At 54.9% G+C, this 19,209-nt stretch overlaps 1 protein-coding gene across 2 annotated transcripts in view; it reads right to left on the bottom strand.

Moving 5' to 3' along the window:
• Positions 1-7,781, bottom strand: part of CEMIP (cell migration inducing hyaluronidase 1) — a 104,507-nt gene extending 96,726 nt beyond the window's left edge. For both annotated transcript variants that reach the window (XM_053658981.1, XM_053658982.1), the window contains exon 1: positions 7,578-7,781. The gene's annotated coding sequence lies outside the window, so the exon portion shown is untranslated. The remainder of the gene's footprint in view (positions 1-7,577) is intronic.
• Positions 7,782-19,209: the final 11,428 nt, after the last annotated feature.

Here is a 19,209-nt window from a genome sequence, read left to right as displayed (position 1 = left end):
CAGGGCGCAAAATTGAGGAGGGCACCAAAAAATTCAGCTATCATGACAAGTAATATTACCATGCAACTTTCAGAATTCAAAACTCATGCAAGAAATCCATAGTGGTCCGCATTTCAAAATGCTGAAGGCAGACAGGATCGCTGTGACTGCGCTCACCGGGCCTCACAGAAGGCTGCCGAGGGGCTCGGCCATGAGCACCAGGTGGGCAACCCCGGGGGCCGGCTGCGGGGGGGGGGGGGGGGGGGGACGGGGGGGAGGCACGGACCACTCAGCAATGCTAGGGGAAAACAATGTTCTGCTGAGTAACAGGGAAATGGATCTAAAACACATGGATTGAATGCTTCTGAAAATAAACATAATTTTTAAAGGAAAGGAAAAGTACTTAGCCACAATGTTTGAGGTTTTCCTGAATCCAAACCGTTGGAAAATTAGCACACGAGCAGATTACTCAGTGACTGTTAACACATCGGCTTTGAAACAGACTTGTCATAAACCACTGGTTTGTTTTCCACATTTTTTAATGGTTTGCCCAAACCAGCCCCACTACTCACTCCTTGTGAAGTTCGTTCCTGTTTTCTTTACAGAAAGGAGACAGTTTAGGATGCCTACTGCCAGCCTGGGAGGGTCTGGAGACCCAGGACACGGGGCTCCAGGAGACCAGGCTGGGAGTGACTGTCCCCAGCACACAACAAGGGCAAGAGCCCTGCAAGGCAGGCAGGTGAGTGATGCACTGGACTAGGAGCTAGACACACACCCAAGGTGACACCTTTTGCCTGCTCTGTCCCCGTGGGTGTCCACGTCCCCTTGCCCACCTGTGGGCACCACCACCCCAACAGGGGCGTGGAGGGACGCAGACTCGCAGCCTGGCGAGTGGATGCAGTGGACAGCCCGGCTTGCCACCCCCCCCAACCACTGCAGAGGGTCGGGAGGGCCAGGGTCACCTGTGCCGGCAGGTCAGGGTGACCTAAGAGCCAGCCCCAGGAAGCAGGAGGAGGCCGAACTCTGTGGTTTGGGAGTCAAGCCGTAAGTTCACAATGTTCCAGTATCTATGACAACAGAGACTGATGCAGAGACCTGGTCGTGGGGCAGATGTCCCCCGATGGAAACCTGACCCCCGACACCGCCCTTTCCTCTTCCCGCATCCCCTGGACTTTCTCCGGGGCTGGAGGGGTTTCCTACACTCTCGAGACCATCCCTTCCATTTCCTAAATCAGTCATGTGACTCTGTCTTAGAGCTGGCTGTGCCCAGGGCTCCTTCCCGCCCCTTTCTAAGGCCTAGGACCACCCAGCCACGGGGGTGGGGCCCTCTTTCGGCAGAGCCCCTTCCTGGGTCGATTCCCCTCTAGGAGAGCGAGGCAGAGGACCTGCCGCTGGACGGGAGCCCTCACCCTGTGCCAGCTGGGCTTGCTGCCCCGTTTCAGCCCCACTTCCAAAACTACTCTGCCCTCACATTTGGCTTTTTCTTTCAATCCTCACCTGAGGATATTTTTTTAATTGATTTTAGAGAGAGAGGGAAACACAGACCAGTTGCCTCCCCATCTCCAGACTGGGGATCAAAACTTTCTTTGGTGCACAAAACAATGCTCCGACCCACTGAGCCGCCTGGCCAGGCAAGTGGGGCTGTTCGACATCAGTGGAAAGGGTGCGAGATCCTGGGTGGACATAAGGTGGTTTTTTTCTCGCCAGCTTTTACAAACATGAAAAATCTTGGGAAATCAGACAAGATTAATCGGCCAGACTGAACCGGAAAAGCCCATTTGTGCAGGCCCACGGCTCGGCTCGCCTCCGTGGGGACCCAGTGATGGCCGGGCTCCCTGGCCCAGTAGCGGCCCCGTGCCCTTTCCCTCTGGCCACCGTGACCCACGTCTGTCAGACTGTCAGCACGGGTAATTCTGGCTTCACAGCATCGAAACTGTTTTCACAAAAACCAGCGAGACGTCAGAATATAAAGAAGACACAGTGAGACGAACCCCAAGAAAACCAAGGTAACAAGTCGACCTGAATGCCAAGAGCAGAACGCAGGGACCCAGCTCAGTGGCTTTCAAACTGTGCTCCTCGAGACCCAGAGCCCTGCGCAAGCCCTTGAAGGGGCTCAAGACCAAAACTGAGGCCCAACTCCCAGCCCAGCCTCTTCTCATCTGACCCATAAAGAGCACTTAGTGAGACTGTGTCAGAAAAAAATGCTTTATGGTCAAAGCAACCTTAAACCGCTGGTGTAAGAGACCAAGGACCCACATACCTCCAGCTGCTCAGAGGCCTCCCTCAAGGTCTGGGCAGGAAGGATCTTCATACACCTGAGAGCTCGCAGGAGGTGAGAGGGCCCGGCCTCTCTGTGCTTCTGGGTCTCACCCCAGGGCCCCGTGTCTGTGAGAGTGCCTTCTGAACCCCACTCCCCACACCCTCCTGGGCCTCACCAGGAAGTAAGTTCCTGGAAACTGCTGACCCTTCCGGACCACCCCCCTGCCTCTTCTCGGCGAAGCTGCCTGGGGTGTCCTCTGGCTTCCGAGTGCCCCGGCAGGCCCCTGCCCGCCAGCCCTCCTGACCCATCTGTCCTGGCCCCATCACACAGCACTGCGGCCTCTGGCTGAGGGGTCAGGCCCCTGCCAGACCGTTAGCTCTGCAGCAGAGGCACCGTCCGTCCAGCTGGGCCTCCCCAGGGGCTGGCCCGAATTTTACCGAAACACTGGGGGCACCTTTCCTCTGCTCCCAGCTGCTGCAGTGGGTAACTTCGGAAGGCACAGGCCAGCTCCCACTCCAGGAAAACCACCGAGCAGAGAGGGAGGACTGTAACTGACCTTTCAATTTCATTTTCAGGTTAAAAAAAAAAAAAGCTGTGATCTTTAGAGTCGAGTAAAGTTGTTTAAATGTAAACACGTATTCTTGGGCCTGGAAGGAGAGTGGAATGAAATCCCCGAGTGATCCCTTAATGCCACCGAAATCCCACTCTCGTGCCTCTGCCAGAAGAGAGGGATCGCCACTTGCACAGAGTCACGCACTTGAAAGGGACTGGGCGCAGAGAGCTCTGGAAAATGCATTACGGCAGGGAAAAGGGAATGCAAGGGGGTTCCAGATATTTACTATACTGATAAGGCAGCTTAAGAGGGATAAATAATCCTCTCCGAGAATTTGAAGGGTCGTGGTGAGGCCATCAGGAGGACCCAAGCCAGCCGGCCCCAGGCCCCAGCCCCCAGCCCCTCAGACATCAGAAGCCACACCAGTGCTGACTGGAAATCACTGGAAGGGAGGGAGAAGCAGGGAGCCCCAGGGACCAGCGCTGTCACCTGGGACCTTGCTAGCAATGCAGCCCTGCCCGGCCTGAACCTGGTTTGAACGAGCGCCCTTGTGACCCCAAGGAAGGCTGAGCAGTGCAGCGGCCCCTGGGGAGGGAGGCCTCCTGCCCCCACGGTCCGGCACAGACACTTAACACGCCAGGAGGGCCGGCTCCGAGACCTGCCTTCCCTGGGAGGAAAAGTGCTGGATGGCTAGGCTTTCCTAGGGACAGCGGAGAGAAAAACAGGCGGGGTTTCCGAAGGCTGTTGTGTGGTCGCAGCACTTTACACCCAAGGAATAGCTGGACCTGTCACGTGGCCGCCCTGGCAGGAGACGCAGAGATAGAGCCTCAGCCATTTCCCAGTGCCAGGAGCCAGGCTGTCGGGAGCTGGAGAGAGGAAGCCTGCTCCGAGGGAGTGCCAGGGACCCCTGGAGCCCCGCTGGGCCCAGAGACAGCCTGGAGAACGGCGGGCGGCGGGGCAGAGAAGACCCACAGCTCCTCTCCCTCCGGGCGAGGCTGTTTCCTGGCCCCCAGGGAGCCACGCAGAAAGCAAATGCATATTTGATGACCTTTCTCTGCAGGCAGCCTGCTTTCTGAAGGGCCGAGTGCAAGCGCAGCGGGGCCCAGAGCGGACAGAAGGAAATGAAGGAACTGGGAGGCCTACAGAGAAGCTAGGACAAGCCCTGGGAAGAGTGGGCTGGCGTGAAGCGGTGCGGATTTACACAGGAGCCGTGACGGTAGCCACCACAGCCTCACCCAGCCTCCCAGTTTCTGTGGGCCAGGCTCCTGGAAAAGAAGCTCATGGTCCAGGAGAACGCCTGGCAAAACAGTCCGAAGGAGCGCAACACGGAGGAGTCTCCTGAGCACAGCCGCCCCTCACCTCCTGACCGAACCAGATACGAGGGAGGGAGGACAGGATCCCTGCCTCTCCGCTGCCCAAAGGAAACTGAGTTGCCTGCATACAGGGGCGGAAGCCACGCAGCGGCGCCAACCACGCACGACTCTGACAGGATTGGTCGCGAGGCGCGCACTGTCACCCACACTGATCTCCTGGCTGCAACCCACACACACAAGGTTGTTCCTTTTACGAACACAACCCACCGGCCTGCTTGCCCTTCCCTTCTGAGCTATAATGCCAACACAAAGTGCGTTTTCCTACAGCATGGTGCTGCTCTGTTGGTACCACCGAAGGCACTGAAAGGGGGCTTCAAGGGCACTTGAGAGTGACCGACTCACCCCACCTACCCCACCCGCCTTCCCCACTGAATGCCCCTCTTGCCGTTCCGTCTGTCTGTCCCGGGGACTGGGACACTGCTGCTATGGACAAAGTGCCAGAGGAGCCACCGGAGCCCCTCTGCAGCCCTCACAACCCTCAATGCAACCATGTCCGCGGGGAGGCCCCCAGGGGTCCTACCAGAGCCAGAGCCGCCTGGGAATCCCGAGAAGACACAGGACTCAGAGGCCACCCAGTCACACCGACGGCGGGTGCCGGTCACAGGAAGACTCCCAGTCTGTGGGCTGCCTTCAGGTGGGGGGAGTGGACATTACTTCTGGCCTTCTAAAGAAAAAAGAAGACAAAAAAAAAACCTCGCACCAGAATATGAAACTTGCAGAAACACACACACAACACATCTACTTTCAGGGGGGTAAATAAATGTAACTGTGAGATCGGGCCACGGTAGCTCCGCTGCCCGAACGTCCGCAGTGTGTCTCACACTGGTGACTTTTTCCCAAACGGGCGGCTGGAAGGGACGCTGAATCCAGCTGGGACTCGCGGCTCAGCGAAGCTCACACACAGGGAAGGGAGGCGCTGCCAGCCTGGGCAGGGCGCCTGAGGGGCTCCCAGACGAGGGGCTGCCCAGGGCAGTGGGCCCTCACTTCCCCCGCTGTCACCCGGGGGCCGCCCCCATCAGGACAAGGAGGCCCCTGGGAAGGCCCTGCGTTCTCCCAAGAGAAGGACCAGAAAGACAGAATCGTGGGCACCAGGAGCGGTGAGGACGGTTTGAAAACGACTTACTTTATCTTCCCTCCAAGTGGACCGGCGGGTCAACAGGTGACTGACTCAACTCGTCTCACTAACGTTCTTCCATTTGTCTCTGAATTAGGTTTTTTTTTTTGCATTGTGCTCAACTTCAGCACCTTCACAGGTTCCATCAAGTTCTCAAACATGAAAACAAACCGGAGTCCCTAGGAAACAACGACTAGGTTAGGGCACAGGGCTGTTGAACAGACGGCGAAAGGCAGGCACAGCTGTCTGTGAAACACACGTGGTCCTCTGCCCGAGCTTTCTCTGAGCGCACCGCCAGGCCAGGGCTTCGCCTGCACCACGTCATTCTCAGCAGCAACTCAGTAAGGTCGATGGTGCCGTCCCCAACTCACGGACAAGGGAGCAGGCACAGAGATCAGGTGACTTTTGAAAAGTCACACCTGCTGTCTCCAAAAAATAGAAGAAGCTCAACTGATTTTACTCTTTGTGGGCCTTCTCAGTCCCGAACAGAAGCAGACCTGATGTTCTTGCATTTTTAATGGGGGAAGAGTCACACTTCTGCATACACGGAGATGCCAAAAAAGGAGAGTCCTGGCCCACCGCCTTTCTCTTCAGGGGAGGGACACGTGGTGCTCGTACAGATCAGCCCCACAGGCCCTCCCACATGTTCCCAAGCAACCAACCAGAGAAACCACATGCTGGTTAAAGAGGAACCACTGGAAGCTTCTTTCTTTAGGAGTGTTACGCACCTCGGCACAAACAGGATCGAAAAACAGCACAGCTGCTTTTACAAATGCACGAGGCACTTTCCCTGTGAACTTGGTCTGACTGTGAAACTAATATGTGCTCCCAATACCTTCTTCATTACGTAAAGCAATAAAACAGGACATGGCCCTAGGACACCCACAGAAAGCAGTTTGCGCGGGCTGCCGGTTAGGTCTGGCTTCGCCACCTGCCTCCCCCAGATGCTCCAGGGGCCCCATGGAGACACCTGTACAGACCCTGGTTGCAGGCTGAGCTAGGACCCGGCACAAACCACACACTCTCCTCCTGAACCACTCAGAGGGCCTGGGGACAGGATACCGGGGCTCCTGCAAACTAGCTGTCTGTTCTTTCCTGCCCTGGGCCCTAATGCCCTGAGTGTGGGAGGGAAGCCCGCCACTTCCCAGAGACCCAGGGCCACAGACCCGCGGGGAGGAAGCGGCTGGGAGCTGTCCATGGTGGCGCCGCGCCTGGGCACGCACAGCCGCCGGCTCCCAGCCCCCAGGCGCGCCCGGGCTCTCTCTCCAGACCGCTGGAATGGAAAGGCTGGCCCCGGGTTCACCATCTCCGGGATGGGGCTGCAGCCAGGCAATGGCTCACGCATCAAAAGGTTAGTTCAGAAGGGAGTTCTCACCTGTGGGCAGCGTTGGCTGCAGGGAGCCGGACTCGGGACTTCAAATCCGGCCGCTGGCTGCGCGCAGTGCTGGACCCTTGGTCGCTGAGGGCGCTGAGTGCAAGTCTGAAGCCGAGGACCTCGGCGCACCGAGCTCCTTTCTCAAGGGCACAGGCGTCCCGCCAGTCCGTTCCAGAATGTCTCTGCCCCTCGTTCCCAGAGCAGCGAGCTGGAGACCTGGCCACGGCCCGAAGCTGCGCTCTGCCAGGTCCCTGCCTTTCTTCTTCCCAACCTAATTTGACCTTCCTTGGAGCCGATGCCCCTTGCCGAACCCTCTTCCACAGGTGCCAGGTTTGGAACCTCAATCTAAACATCCGCAGGGGCCTGCAGGTCAGCTAACCTTCAGCTGTTTCCACCCGATCCGTGCCAGCACCACGCTGGGTGCGTAGCGCGGTCCGGAGGCAGAGGGGGAACCAGAGAGAAGACGGGCTGAGACCCAGCGGCAGAGCGCACGCCCACTGTGCTCGGCGCGAGCGGCTCCCTGTGGGCTGGACTCTGCAACCTGACTCCGAGCAGTCCCTCCGCGGGGGACTCAACTGGGCTTGCGCCCCGGAGCCGTTCAGAATCTACGGAAAACTAGGCTCTGTCCCCGCTGGATGCGCTCCAGGGACACTGGCGCCCCTGGCACCTGCCGCTTGCAAAGGATCACACAATCACAGAGAAATCTCACTCACGGAAGACAGTGACAGGGGTGTGTGCAGTGACCGACGCATGGACGAACAGACAGAGGGACAGAGGTGGGCTGCACAGCATGAAGTGGACAAACAGAAGCCGTTGCTGGGCAACGTCTTCCCGAGACCCGTGGAGCAGCCAGACCCCTCTCTTCCCTCCGCTCAGAGGCTGTGCGGTCAGCGCAGCCAGGCACGCCGGGCCGGCCCCCTTACCTCCGCGTCTGCAGCCCAGGCGGTGCCACGCCTCCCGGGCCAGGAGCGCAGGGACCGGCGTGTCTGGCAGCAAACCGCCAGACGTGGGCAGGCAGAGCAGTGGTTGGTCTGGAAAAGCGGGGTTCGGGCCCTGCGCTGCTCCCCAAGCCGCTCGCTTGGTCCACCTCGCCCGACTCTGCTCGACTCGACCTCCCAAGCTGCGCTCTGCTCGCGATCCCCGCCGCCCGCCAGCGCGGCGGCTTTATAGCTGCCTGCTCGACAGGCAGCGCCGCTGGCTCCTCCCCGGGCCGCAGCAGCCCAGCCACAACCCGCCCCCGCCGAGCTCCGAGGAGGCGGGGGCCCGCGCCCCGGCCGGAGCCAGGCGCTCCGAGAAGGCGCCTCGGCCGCCGGGTGAGGGCGCTGGAGCCCGGGACTCGGAGCGGCGGCAGCGCGCGCCCGGGGCCGCAGGGTGAGGGTCGCCGTGCACGGGCGTGAAACCCCGGGCGCGCTGGTGGCTTCCCAGAGAAGGTCACGGAGGAGATGAGAAAGCCCTGCGTCTGCCACGGAGTCGCCTCGAGATGGGGCTTAGTGTCAAATCTTTCTTTTTTTTTTTTTTTAACTTACCGAGAAAGAGAGGTCTTAGAACAGACCCTGGTATAGGCTCCGAGCAGTACCTCGGGGTGGCAAATGGTTGGCTTCAAGTCAGGGGGACTTCGATTGAAACCGGGGTCAGACACACCAGTTATGGGATTGTGGACAGGGATGTTATAACCTCTCTGGGCCTCAGTTTCCCCCTCAGGAAAACGGGTTCTGCCACGCGTCCTCTCGGGAGTGAAGGGAGGATGTGAAGGAGGCTGAGGGGAGTGGTCGGTAGCACCCAGGAGGTGCTGGGTGAGTCAGAGTCCCTCCCGTCTGTGGGGAGGGCTCTGCGCTCCGCTAACTGGACAGACGAGACCTTTAGGGGACAGGAAGGCACGGGTGCTTCAGGTTGTCCTCACAGAGGAAAATGGACTACTGGCAAAAGCCCCCAACAGGTCCCTGGGCACCTGAAGTTCCCTCTCAACTCAGCCACTACCTTGCATGTGACCGGCTGCCCACCGCCCTCTCTGGGTCTATTTACTGTCTGTAAAACGAGGACTTTGGTACCAGTTCTCCGTCCCTCCTCCACTTGTTGCAGCTTACAGTTCAGCCCCCTCCCCTGGTGTCCTGGAGTGCCCCCCAGAAAATGCCTTCTCCCCCTTCCTGCCAGCCAGTGCGGGGGGCTGCGCCCAGGCAGCACACACCCACTCCACAACTCGACATCTGGCCAGAGGGGCCTGCTGGAGCCCTGTCCACCTCCCCCGGTTGATCGCCTGGGGCACAGCCGGGGCCGCCACCTTCCCCTCGGGCATGCCCCGGAGGCCCCTGGGGTCAGTTGGCAGGGTATCGGCCCTTCCTGGACACAGTGGAGAAGAAGGTGGGTGCAGTGACAGGCCTCCCTCCCCAGCCTTTCTTTCCAGCAAATTTAGAGGGACCAAGTGTCCCTTCCTTTCCTTAGTAGGAGCCCCCACATCCCAGAACCCACAAGCACTTGGGGGATGCTGAGCACCTGGTCTCGGGGGAGAAGAGTTGGTCAGCCTGGAGCCGGCCCCTCTCCTGCCAGAGGAGAGCAGACCTGGGCCTGCGGGGGCTGTGCCCCCCCCCCGGAGGGACCTGCCCCCCCAGGCGTCCAAGAGATGACACGGTAACAATGGGCTCCAGTGTGGTGATGAGCTCTGAGAAGTGCTTTGTCATGTTTTCTCAAAGCACAGAAATGCCGGGCACATTCCTCTGGCGTCCAGCTTTCTTTATCTCAGACCAGTGCCCCCGGGAGAGGAGCGATGCTGATGAGTTACAGACAGGCTCCGCGCCTGCAGCCAGACGCCTCCGCCCCAGCTCCACGCAGCCTCCCACTCAGCACCCAGTGATGGACGGGCTGTGCCGGGTGACTCTGGACCAACGCTGACAACGTTCCTCTGGCCGGACGACGACCCGCACTTCCCTCCCTCTGAGCTCTTGTTCTTGTAAGTGCAGCTGTGGGAGCTGGTCACTCTTGTCACAGTCCCCATGGAGGGTGTCCAGGTGGACGGGAAATGCTCTGACAGGTGTGACATCGCCCAGAAAGCCTGCCCTTCCGTAGGTAGGGTGCAGCCACCCCCCCACGCCTGTTCATGGTTCCCACAAGCTGGCCAAGCCCTACGTTCCTAGACCCAAATCTGTCCCTCAGCTCAGGGGTCCCCACACCACCAGCTAACCAGCAAATCCAGCCCCTAGCCCTAGAGCAGCCCACCTGGGAAGCTACAAAAGCAGGCCACACCTGTGGCTCCATCCTCCAAGCCTCCAGATCCGGTTTTGCTGAGGAAAACATCAGGCAAGCCTGAGGAAACCGGGCCCTGGAGAGGTGGGAAGCAGCAGGCAACTGGGGTAAGGGGCACATGTAGCCCACCCCCAGAAGCAAGGCATCAGGCATCCCAATCTTAAGAGGCTCACTAATCATGGTCATTTTAAAGTTAAACCAACAGGGGTCGCCCTTGCACACTGAGCCCGAAACTGGCATCTGAAAAGGGAACTTCCCAGCCCCAGGCACTGGGGCCCGATTTCCAGGACGAATACACTGCTCAGTTCCTGTTTTGCTGGCTGCAGATGAGGTTGCCCGGCCAAGGAGACGAGTCCTCAGTGTTTCTGGTGAGTGGAGGTCTGAGCTGGAATGTGGGACGGGAAGTCCTAGAACGCTGGCCAACCACTAGGAACTCTGCAAACGGATTTCTACATTTTCCTGTTCAAACTCATCATCACGAAAGAGAAAGAACATTCTTTTCTTGTGTTTTTTATGTCTATAATAAAAGACATGTAACCCTGTGTGTGATGTTTTTATGTCATGAATTTTTTCCCAAATGCAAAAATCATGTGCTCCTTTGCACAGAATTCAGATAATGAACAAAGGAGAAATCACCTAACTGCAGACATGTCTGTACATTACAAAAAGCTTGAAAAATGTAGAAAGGGAAAAAAATCAGTTCTGTTCAAAGATCTGTTAATGTCAGTACACACACAAGTATGTCTGCATGCATAAGCTGCATGTTACACAGATGCACAGATACATGCACGTGTGTAGTTTTCCTCACGTAGCTGACTGTTTGGCCCTCATTCTTCCCCCCACACTGCAGGTCTGGGAGACAGAGGCCAAGCCTCTGCAGTTCCCTCCTTCACCGACCAGAGCGCCTGTGGTGTCCGACCAGCACGTGAGGGTCTGTCCGGGAGAAGTCCAGCCATCGCTACTACAGTGAGAACAGCTTGTGTGACACCGGTGTGACCTGGCAGCTGAGTAGAGTGGACTGGAATGCGCAAGCCTGAGCAACGACGACCTCACTGTCCGAGTCAGTGGGGGCAGCCGACGCCCTTGAGGAGCATGTGTGCTGTGTGGCTGTCACACTCAAAATGGCTGAGCCGGTACAGCAACGAATCTACATGAAATTCTGCGCACACGACCTTTGAGAACCGATTCTCTGCTCAGAGTGCTCCAATGTGCTCCTCGCTCAGAGCAAAATCCGGATGTGAAGGGGCCACCCGCTCGCTGCCATCCAACCGCAGGCCTTTACCGCCTGGCCCAGTCAACGTGGCCCCCAGTGCCCTTTGAGGGTCCCTAACACACAAACCCATTTCGGCCCATGGCCCTACCTGCTGTCAGCTGCCTGAAATGCCCTTTCCAAACTGTGCTCGACCCCTGTCTGCAGACATCTGCACGACCAGGTCCCCGACCCCACGGTTTTGCTCCCAAGTTTCAGTGTGCATCACCTCTCTCTGTAGTGAGTGATGCCTCTCAACCCACACACAGTGGGAAAAAACACCGGGCAGTAAACACAGCAGTCCGCTGACCTCCTGTCAGGAAGTGCAGGAAGTGCGGGGCTCAGGGACTGGTGAGAGTTCAGGCATGAGTGCCCTTCAGCAAAGGAGGCCCGGTCACTGGAGCAAGGCTGCTGCTGACTGGCTGGGCTCAGAAGCATGTCGCTGACAGAGGAAGTTCCTTCTGCAACAGTGGCACAGCTTAAAAACCTGTTCTCCTAGTTACTGTCCAGGGGGTACAGGAGCTATTCTCAGCAGGAATAGCTGAGAATGTTATATAGATATGTTATGGAGTCTAGGAAATGTTGGAAATGTTATATAGTCTAGGTTGGACGTTTTCAAACTGCAGTAGCAAGAATCAGATCCCACAGCCTGGGGGGCTTGTTAAAACAGAGCCCTGGGCCCCGCTGCTGCACACTGTCTGGGTCAGCTGGTCTGAGGTGGCCTCCAGGACGCTGCATTCTCCCCAAGCCCCCAGGTCTAGCATTTGTAGCATTTGTCCTTAATCATTTGCTGGTTAAGAACATATTTCACACAATGACACCCTAGTAAGTCTAAGGATTCTGGCCTATGTGAATTTGCTAAATGGTTATTAATCACAGCCACATCTATGTACATTTGAAAAAATAATGGAAAATAGGTGACCTACATGCACAGATAAAGGTTAGAAAGTATGAATTCTGCAACTCACTGAAGTAATTCCCTCCTGTTTATCCCCCCCATGCCCCTTTCCCACCCTCGGAGCGTGCGGCTGGCCCCACACTGGGCAGCCCTGGAGCACACACTTGCCGAGGAGTCACCGGGTTCCTGATTATTCTGTCTGTGGCACCTGACGACTGGCACATGAACTCCTATGGTCAAGGTATGAGCCACATCAATAAAGTGATGTAATTTGAAAATACGGGAGGCAGGCAAGTTTATAAAACAACTGGCTGATAGAGAAGGAGGGAGGGAGGGAGGAAGAGAGAGAATGGTTTTAGAATCTCCCCATGTCCTGAAGGACACCTGCCCCGCCTCACACCTGCGTATGTGCGGGGCGACGGCAGATCACGGCCGGGTCTCTGCGGCTAACCCGCCCTGCTGGCCGGACACACACTGTCTGGGGAGAAGGCCTGTCATTCACCCGAGGTGCACTGCCGCACACTGAGGTGGGGGCCGCGCATTGTAAACGTGGGGAAGAACACTTCCTGGGTTTCTGAAGATAAACATTTTTTACAAAGAAAATCCTCACTACAGAGAAAGAATCCAAGGGCCACCATGACACACAGAAGTCACTGCTACTGCGCGGTACAGAGCCTGGGAAGAGTAAGGATTCAGCGCGTGGCGCGTGACTGCTGCTGCTCGCCCATACATCCCCAGGAGGCTGCTTACTGACGTGTTAATGTGGAAAAGTCTCTCAGCAGAGAATAAAATGTTCAACTTCTGCATATGATAACAGCTAATATTTATCGAGCGCTCAGTGTGATCTCAGCTGTTTGCTGCTATTGGGCAAAGAACGTAATTATCTATTTCTTCTTGTGGTTTTGAAAAAAGTTAATGCATCTCGAGTCTACCTACTAAAGTAGTAATAAAGCAAAACGCATTAAGAGTTTGTGTGTTCTGCAAAAGACGTCATGAGGAAAATTAAAAGGCAAGGAACAAGTGGGAAAACAGATTCGCAGCCTATGAAATAAAGGGTCAGCATCCCAAGCGCTGGAACAGCCCCTGTGAAGAAGATGAAGGCAGGAAGCCGGCAGGAAGGTGGGGGAGGGCCACACAGGCAGGCCTTTCGCAACAGAGAACTTACGAGTGGCCCACGTCTGTGCAAAGTGGCTCATTCTCGTGAGTAATCACGGACAAAACATTTCACATCCACTACTTAAGGAAAATTTCACAAAGCTAAGGGACGTCAAGTTGGGAAGCTAGACCTCGGGCCCAGCGCTGGGGGAGGGTTGGCATTATGTAATTGGGCACCAGGCCAGCCCCCTGGATTTCCCCGCACTCGAATGCGCCCTGGTTCTGCAGCAATGGGGAGCTTCTAGGAAAGCAGAGTCGGGCCCCCGCCATGGACCCAGGAGTCAAAACCTGCACTCAGGTGCCCACTGGAAACCCCTGGCAAGCTTTAAAAAGTCCAGATGTCAGGTGACGCCCCAGACCAGTTCAACTGGAATCCCCGAGGGGGACCTGGGCACCAGCATTTTAAAACGCTTCTCAGGTAATTCCAACATGGAACCAAGGTTAAACGCAGCAGCCAGAAATTCCTCGTATGATGAGAAGCACGAAAGTACCTTTTGTAGCAAAAATCTGGAAGACCCCCTAAAAATAAATGTCTACCAACCCATCTCACACACACTCTTACTAAAAGCAAGGGATGAGTAACAGGAAGTTCAGAGTGGGGGTTGCCGGGTGGGGAGGGAAGGGCATGTGACGGAGAAAACAGGGAAGCCTGTGCGCTGCTAAGGTCCTAGGAATGTTCTATTTCTTAGGCTCCATACTGAGAATAGGGGTGTTCCTCCCCCCTCCCTGAAACTATAAACATATCTTTCATCCACTGTTCTGGATAAAATTTTTTAATTTAAAAAATGTTTTCACACAGCATCTTTTGTGCAAGGTCCTCTCCAACCACCTGCATCGCTTTTATCCCTGGGACCCAGGCCCACGCCAGTCCCACTGCAGAAGGCTCTGGGTGAGCTCAGGAGTGACATCGGGGCACTCACAGGCCCACCGAGGGACACAGAGACCTTGCGGGACGGGCGCACCCGGTTCCGACAGAAGACCACTCTGTGTGTCTGGAGCCCTGGACCTCCCCCCACCCACACGCAGACAGCAACGGGCAGGGGCGGACAGGCTGGGACCAGCCAAGTGGGCAACCGCAGAGCAGCGGAGTGATGACTGAGCAGGGAGACGCGCACAGGTAGACGTCCTCACCTGCCGTCTGCACGGTGTTTTCTGTTTTGCTCTGAACCAGACCCCGCCCACCCATTTAATGAGTGGGTGCAAGCCCCCATGGCGTCACAAAGCATTTCTGCCCACAGAGTTGCACCGGGTCCACCCCCAGTCTGAGAGGTAGGTACTGTTACCATTTTAGAGATGAAAACAAGTTAGGAGCAATTAGGAGATTTGCCCGAGGTCCCACGGTTGCCAAGGCACAACTCTCACCGCCAGGCCTGCCACTGCCCGCCTGTGCCCAGGGCTCACTCTCGCCTCCTTCTGCAGAGAGCTCTGGTCACCATGGCCCTCCCTGGGCTCCCTGTGGGGCAAATCCAGCTCCCTAACCTCCAGTCTGCACCTGCAGTCCTCAGAACCTGAAAATACTGGTTTTGAAAGAACCTGTAGACACTATCTAGTTGTTTTTTAATGTATCAGAATCATGGACACTTCTGAGAATCTGTTGAAACTGAGGAACTTTCCACAAAAATGCCCATAGGTACAGATATCCCAAGTACGGCATGGCCACAGAACCCCACGATTACAGACCAGGCTTGGTGTTTCCCCCCAAATTAAAAACAGTATCAGTATATGATCCAGCAATTCCAATTCTGGGTGTAACTGAAATCAGGGTTTTCAGCAAGTAGCTGCACACCCATGTCCACTGCAGCAGGACCCACAGTCACCAGAGGTAGACATAACCCAAAGGCCCACCTGCACACGAGTCAACAACATGCAGGCATCATATCCATACAGTAGAACGTTATTCAGCCTTAGGGAGGGATTACACGTCCCAGCCTGATGAACCCTGGCATTATGCTACTGAAGTAAGTCAGTCACAGAAGGAAAACACGGCTCCCACTTAGCTGAGGTGCTCGGGAGAGTCAAGTTCAAAGAGGCAGACAGTAGGTGGTGGGTGCCAGGGGCCAGGGAGAGAGAAGGTGACTTAGTACTTAGTGTGGGCGGAGCTTCAGTTCAGGAAGATGAAAAGGTACTGGAGACGAAACGTGGTGCTGAAGGCGGCACAAGAGTGTGAATGCGCCCTGGCCGGTGTAGCTCAGTGGATTGAGCACAGGTCTGCAAATCAGAGGTTTGCAGTTCAATTCCCAGTCAGGGCACATGCCTGCGTTGCAAGCCAGTTCCCTGCAGGCCAGTTCCCAGCAGGGGATACACTAGAGGCAACCATACATTGATGTTTCTCTCCCTCTCTCCTTCCCCTCTAAAGATAAATAAATAAATAAATAAATAAATAAATATTTTTAAAAAAAAGTGTGAAGGCACCGCACGTCACTGACCTGCACACCTGAAATCGGTTAAAAAGGCAAATTTCACGTTACGCGTATTTTCCCGTTTAGGGAGGCACAGGGGCAACACCGGTTCCTGGAACCCCCGCCCAGCCAGGCAAGCTCAGAGTGCACTACTGTGGGATCACCCGAGCCTGCGGGGTGGCAGCCACGGAGCATGCGGTGTGCTACGAACATTCATATACCCACAGTGGTCACCCACACAGGGAGAGCTCTGCCTGGATGGCTTGTCCTGACCCTTAAAGGCGGCATTTCCTGGGGGACTGACATACTGCCACCCAGTGGGGTTCCAGAACAAACGACAGGCACTTCTCAGTGTATGGTGGCATTATGTCCCATGAACCCATCATGTTACAGGGTGCAGCCAAGAGGGGGCCCCCAAACAGGGATTTAGAATGGGGTCCAGAACTCAAGGTGTCCAGGAAATATTAGAAAAATATACAACACGTCCTCACCACTTCCCCCTACAGGTGTGAGTTGGGGGAAGGGACACATGGCGCAGGAACATGTAGGGCTGTTTCACACAGCAACAGCCTTGCAGCTAATCCATGGCATGGTCATGTAACATATCCATAACCTTTCACTGGTTGCACAGATATGTTAAATAGCTGTGGCCATGCTTTGAGCCAGGGGGATGGGAGTGACTTCCACACAAGACCAAACTGGGAGGCAACTCCCCCTGGTGAAGGCACCTGAGTGAGAGCTTGGAGATGATTGGTTCCATGCCATGGGGCCACGCCTGCCCAGACTCACTAAGGCAGCCCGGTAAAGCTGGAAGGATACGGGAGTACTGGCAAGTGTAGCCGATTGTGGGAGGAGTCAGAAATGGGGCTGCAGAGGAAGATTAATACAGGGATTTAAACTCAGATGCAGCAGCCATTTGAGGACAGAACCATGGGGATTTGGCAGAGTGGTGACCCCTCCTGTACCCCTGCTGCAGCTTTGCAGAGGAGAACCACTTGGCTTGATCCTGGCCGAGGACACGGCTGATGGGGTCGGGAGCCTGAATCTACTCCTTTTCCTGAGATACATACCCAAATTAGGGCAGAGGGAGAAGGAAGCACTGTGTGAGTCTGTGGGTATCCTAAAGGACTTTGATATTTTAATGAGGACATTAGGTCACTACTTTAAGTCTATATGGCTTTAATAAACATTTCCTCTCCTTTTCATAAATCTCTGGCATGGAGAGATGTCTTTCCTCTGGCCCTGGACAAGCAAACCTAGTGGGGGGTCCTTTCAGTAACAGTAAGTCGTGCCTCCCTTGGCTCCTTGTTTAGTAACAGTTTTTGGCATCTCTGAGTGGGCTAATAATTGCCCCTCTGTTCTGTAATAATCAGACGGTGGAAATACTTGAAAACGTATTGAACAGGCCTGGCCGGGAGGCTGTGGCACTCGGGGCCTTGTCCTGCACAACGCGAGGCTGCAGGTTGGACGCGTGGTGGCGCGCGCAGGGGAAGCAGGGGAAGCACCAGCTCGGTGTTTCCCTTGCTCTCCCTCCCTTCCTCTCTCCCTCTCTTTCTCAAAATAATAAACACCCTCTGGTGAGTATTAAAAAAATAATAATAATGGGCCTTCTCATTTATAAATATGGCCCACAGTTCTCACTAATTTAGCTCTTTAATGTCTTTCAAAGAGGTGCAACCTTTCTTCCGGTTCGTGGTCCTAGGCAGCTCAGTGCGCCACCGTGGCCAGGACCAGGTATTCACTTTTTAATGCTATTGTAAATGGTGTCTCTCTTTTATTCTACTTTAAAACTTTAGACCGACTCATAGAAATAAGGCTGAGTTCTCTGCATTGATTTTGTATCCAGCAACCTGGGCGTTATTAAACCTAATAACCTCTGGGAACGTGGACCCAGCAAAGAGAACTTCGCTTGACGGGGACGCTGAGGAGAAACTTACCTGCTGGGATGGTGAACCCGTGGTCAACCGTAGTCCCAAGGTCGACAAAGGATAAGGGTCCAGCGGTCATTGGCCGACAGAAGCTGCTCGCGTGCTCTGGGCACTGGGAAGAATCTCTGACTCATCTTTTGCTTTCCCGCGCTAGGCCCGGAGCTTCTGGCGCTGGGGACGCTCACTTCCGGCGCTGGGTACGCTGGTCTTTGATTCCGAAGAAACCGTTATAAAGGCGTTCCTACGTTCCACCTCACACCTGCCCGGCCCAATCGGAACTGCTCCTGAACAACCAATCAGGACTGTGCGACTGGGACACCTCCCCCTTCATTTACATAAAATAGAGCTTATTGAGGACCTGGGTGAGGACTTCCCTTGGCCCGAGGCAGCGTCTCCTCAGTTTGCAAACTGTTTGCCCGAAGCAAGCCTCTCCTTTTTCGCTCCAGTGCCTTTTTGGATTTCTTTAGGGTACAGTGCTCTACACAGACCCTCATTAATCTGAAAACAATTGTTTCATTTATTTCAAATGTTCTAAAAATACTTCTAAAAATGTTTTCGATTGCAGTTGACATACTATTACGTAGTAGGACAAGGGTCTGACGGGTCTGGACCATTCTTAAATGCTACTCCTGCTAAGTGTTACAATGTAGCATTCTGCAGAGTAGCTCTAAACAGGATGAGCTGACAGGAAGTCAGCCTGAGGAAAGTAGCCAACTGCAGAGGGAAAAAAATCAACATGTAACTGAGGGAATAGTCTGTATCAGCAACGGGCTAGGCCTCCCTTTGCGGAAACAGCTTTGGATGGGAATCCCTTTTCCTTTACCTGCTGCAATAAAACTACCTCGCAACAACCTGGCTTCCTTTTGATTACAGCTCCCCCAAACTGTGGATCCGCTGATTTTGGTAACATTCTATTAATTTCAGGTCAATTTTTAAAAAAATCTATGTAGCCCTTTTATGTGCACATTTGAATGATTTTCTGGAAAATTTAGTGAGTTGTGCAGCCACAATAATCTGCTTTTAGAACATACTCATCCCTTCTTTCCATGTTTTTTCTTTTTTTTTTTAATTTTCCTGCACTTGGGAGGGATTTTGTGTAATTTTGAGCAGCAGAGAGGGAAGTGGGCACTTGGGCTCATTCTCTGAAAGTCTTTCTCCCTGTGCAACCACTCACTGCAATGCTTGTTTCGAGATCATGTGTGTGTGTTTCCTGCTATGCCTACTTTTCTGATATGGGTTTTGTTTGGTTTTTAATCATGAATGGGACATGGAAATTCCATCAAATGTTTTTTGTCTATCAAGATGATGATAACCATTTTCCCCTAAAAGATGTGTTTCCAACCAGTCTCCCCTCCGTGGGGGGAGCTCTAGGTTTTGTCTACCGTCCCTCCGAGCTCCACTAGATGGGAAACCAACACTAAGGTTAACCGGGTTCAGCAAATTCCTTCCAAGGGAAAAACTGGTTTCGATGCACCTCTTCCCTTGGTTCTCATCTTGGCGTGTGACCCCTTCCCCTTAGCTTTTATTTCCTTGTTAAGCTCCTGCATTAAGATTTCCCTGTTATTCAGTTAGTGTCTCTTCACTGGGAGAGTTGGTCCACATCCCAGAATCCACTGCCTGCCCTTTTGGGGTCCCATCTGCCCTTTCCTGCTATGCATTTTGTATTTTGGCTTCTTCCAAAGTCATCAA

This window comes from Artibeus jamaicensis, unplaced genomic scaffold (assembly GCF_021234435.1).
Source record: "Artibeus jamaicensis isolate MK-2021 breed Jamaican fruit bat unplaced genomic scaffold, CSHL_Jam_final scaffold_612, whole genome shotgun sequence".
Taxonomy (NCBI): Eukaryota; Metazoa; Chordata; class Mammalia; order Chiroptera; family Phyllostomidae; genus Artibeus; species Artibeus jamaicensis.
Note: the sequence above shows the minus strand (reverse complement) of the source record. Positions and strands in the feature narration are given on the sequence as shown.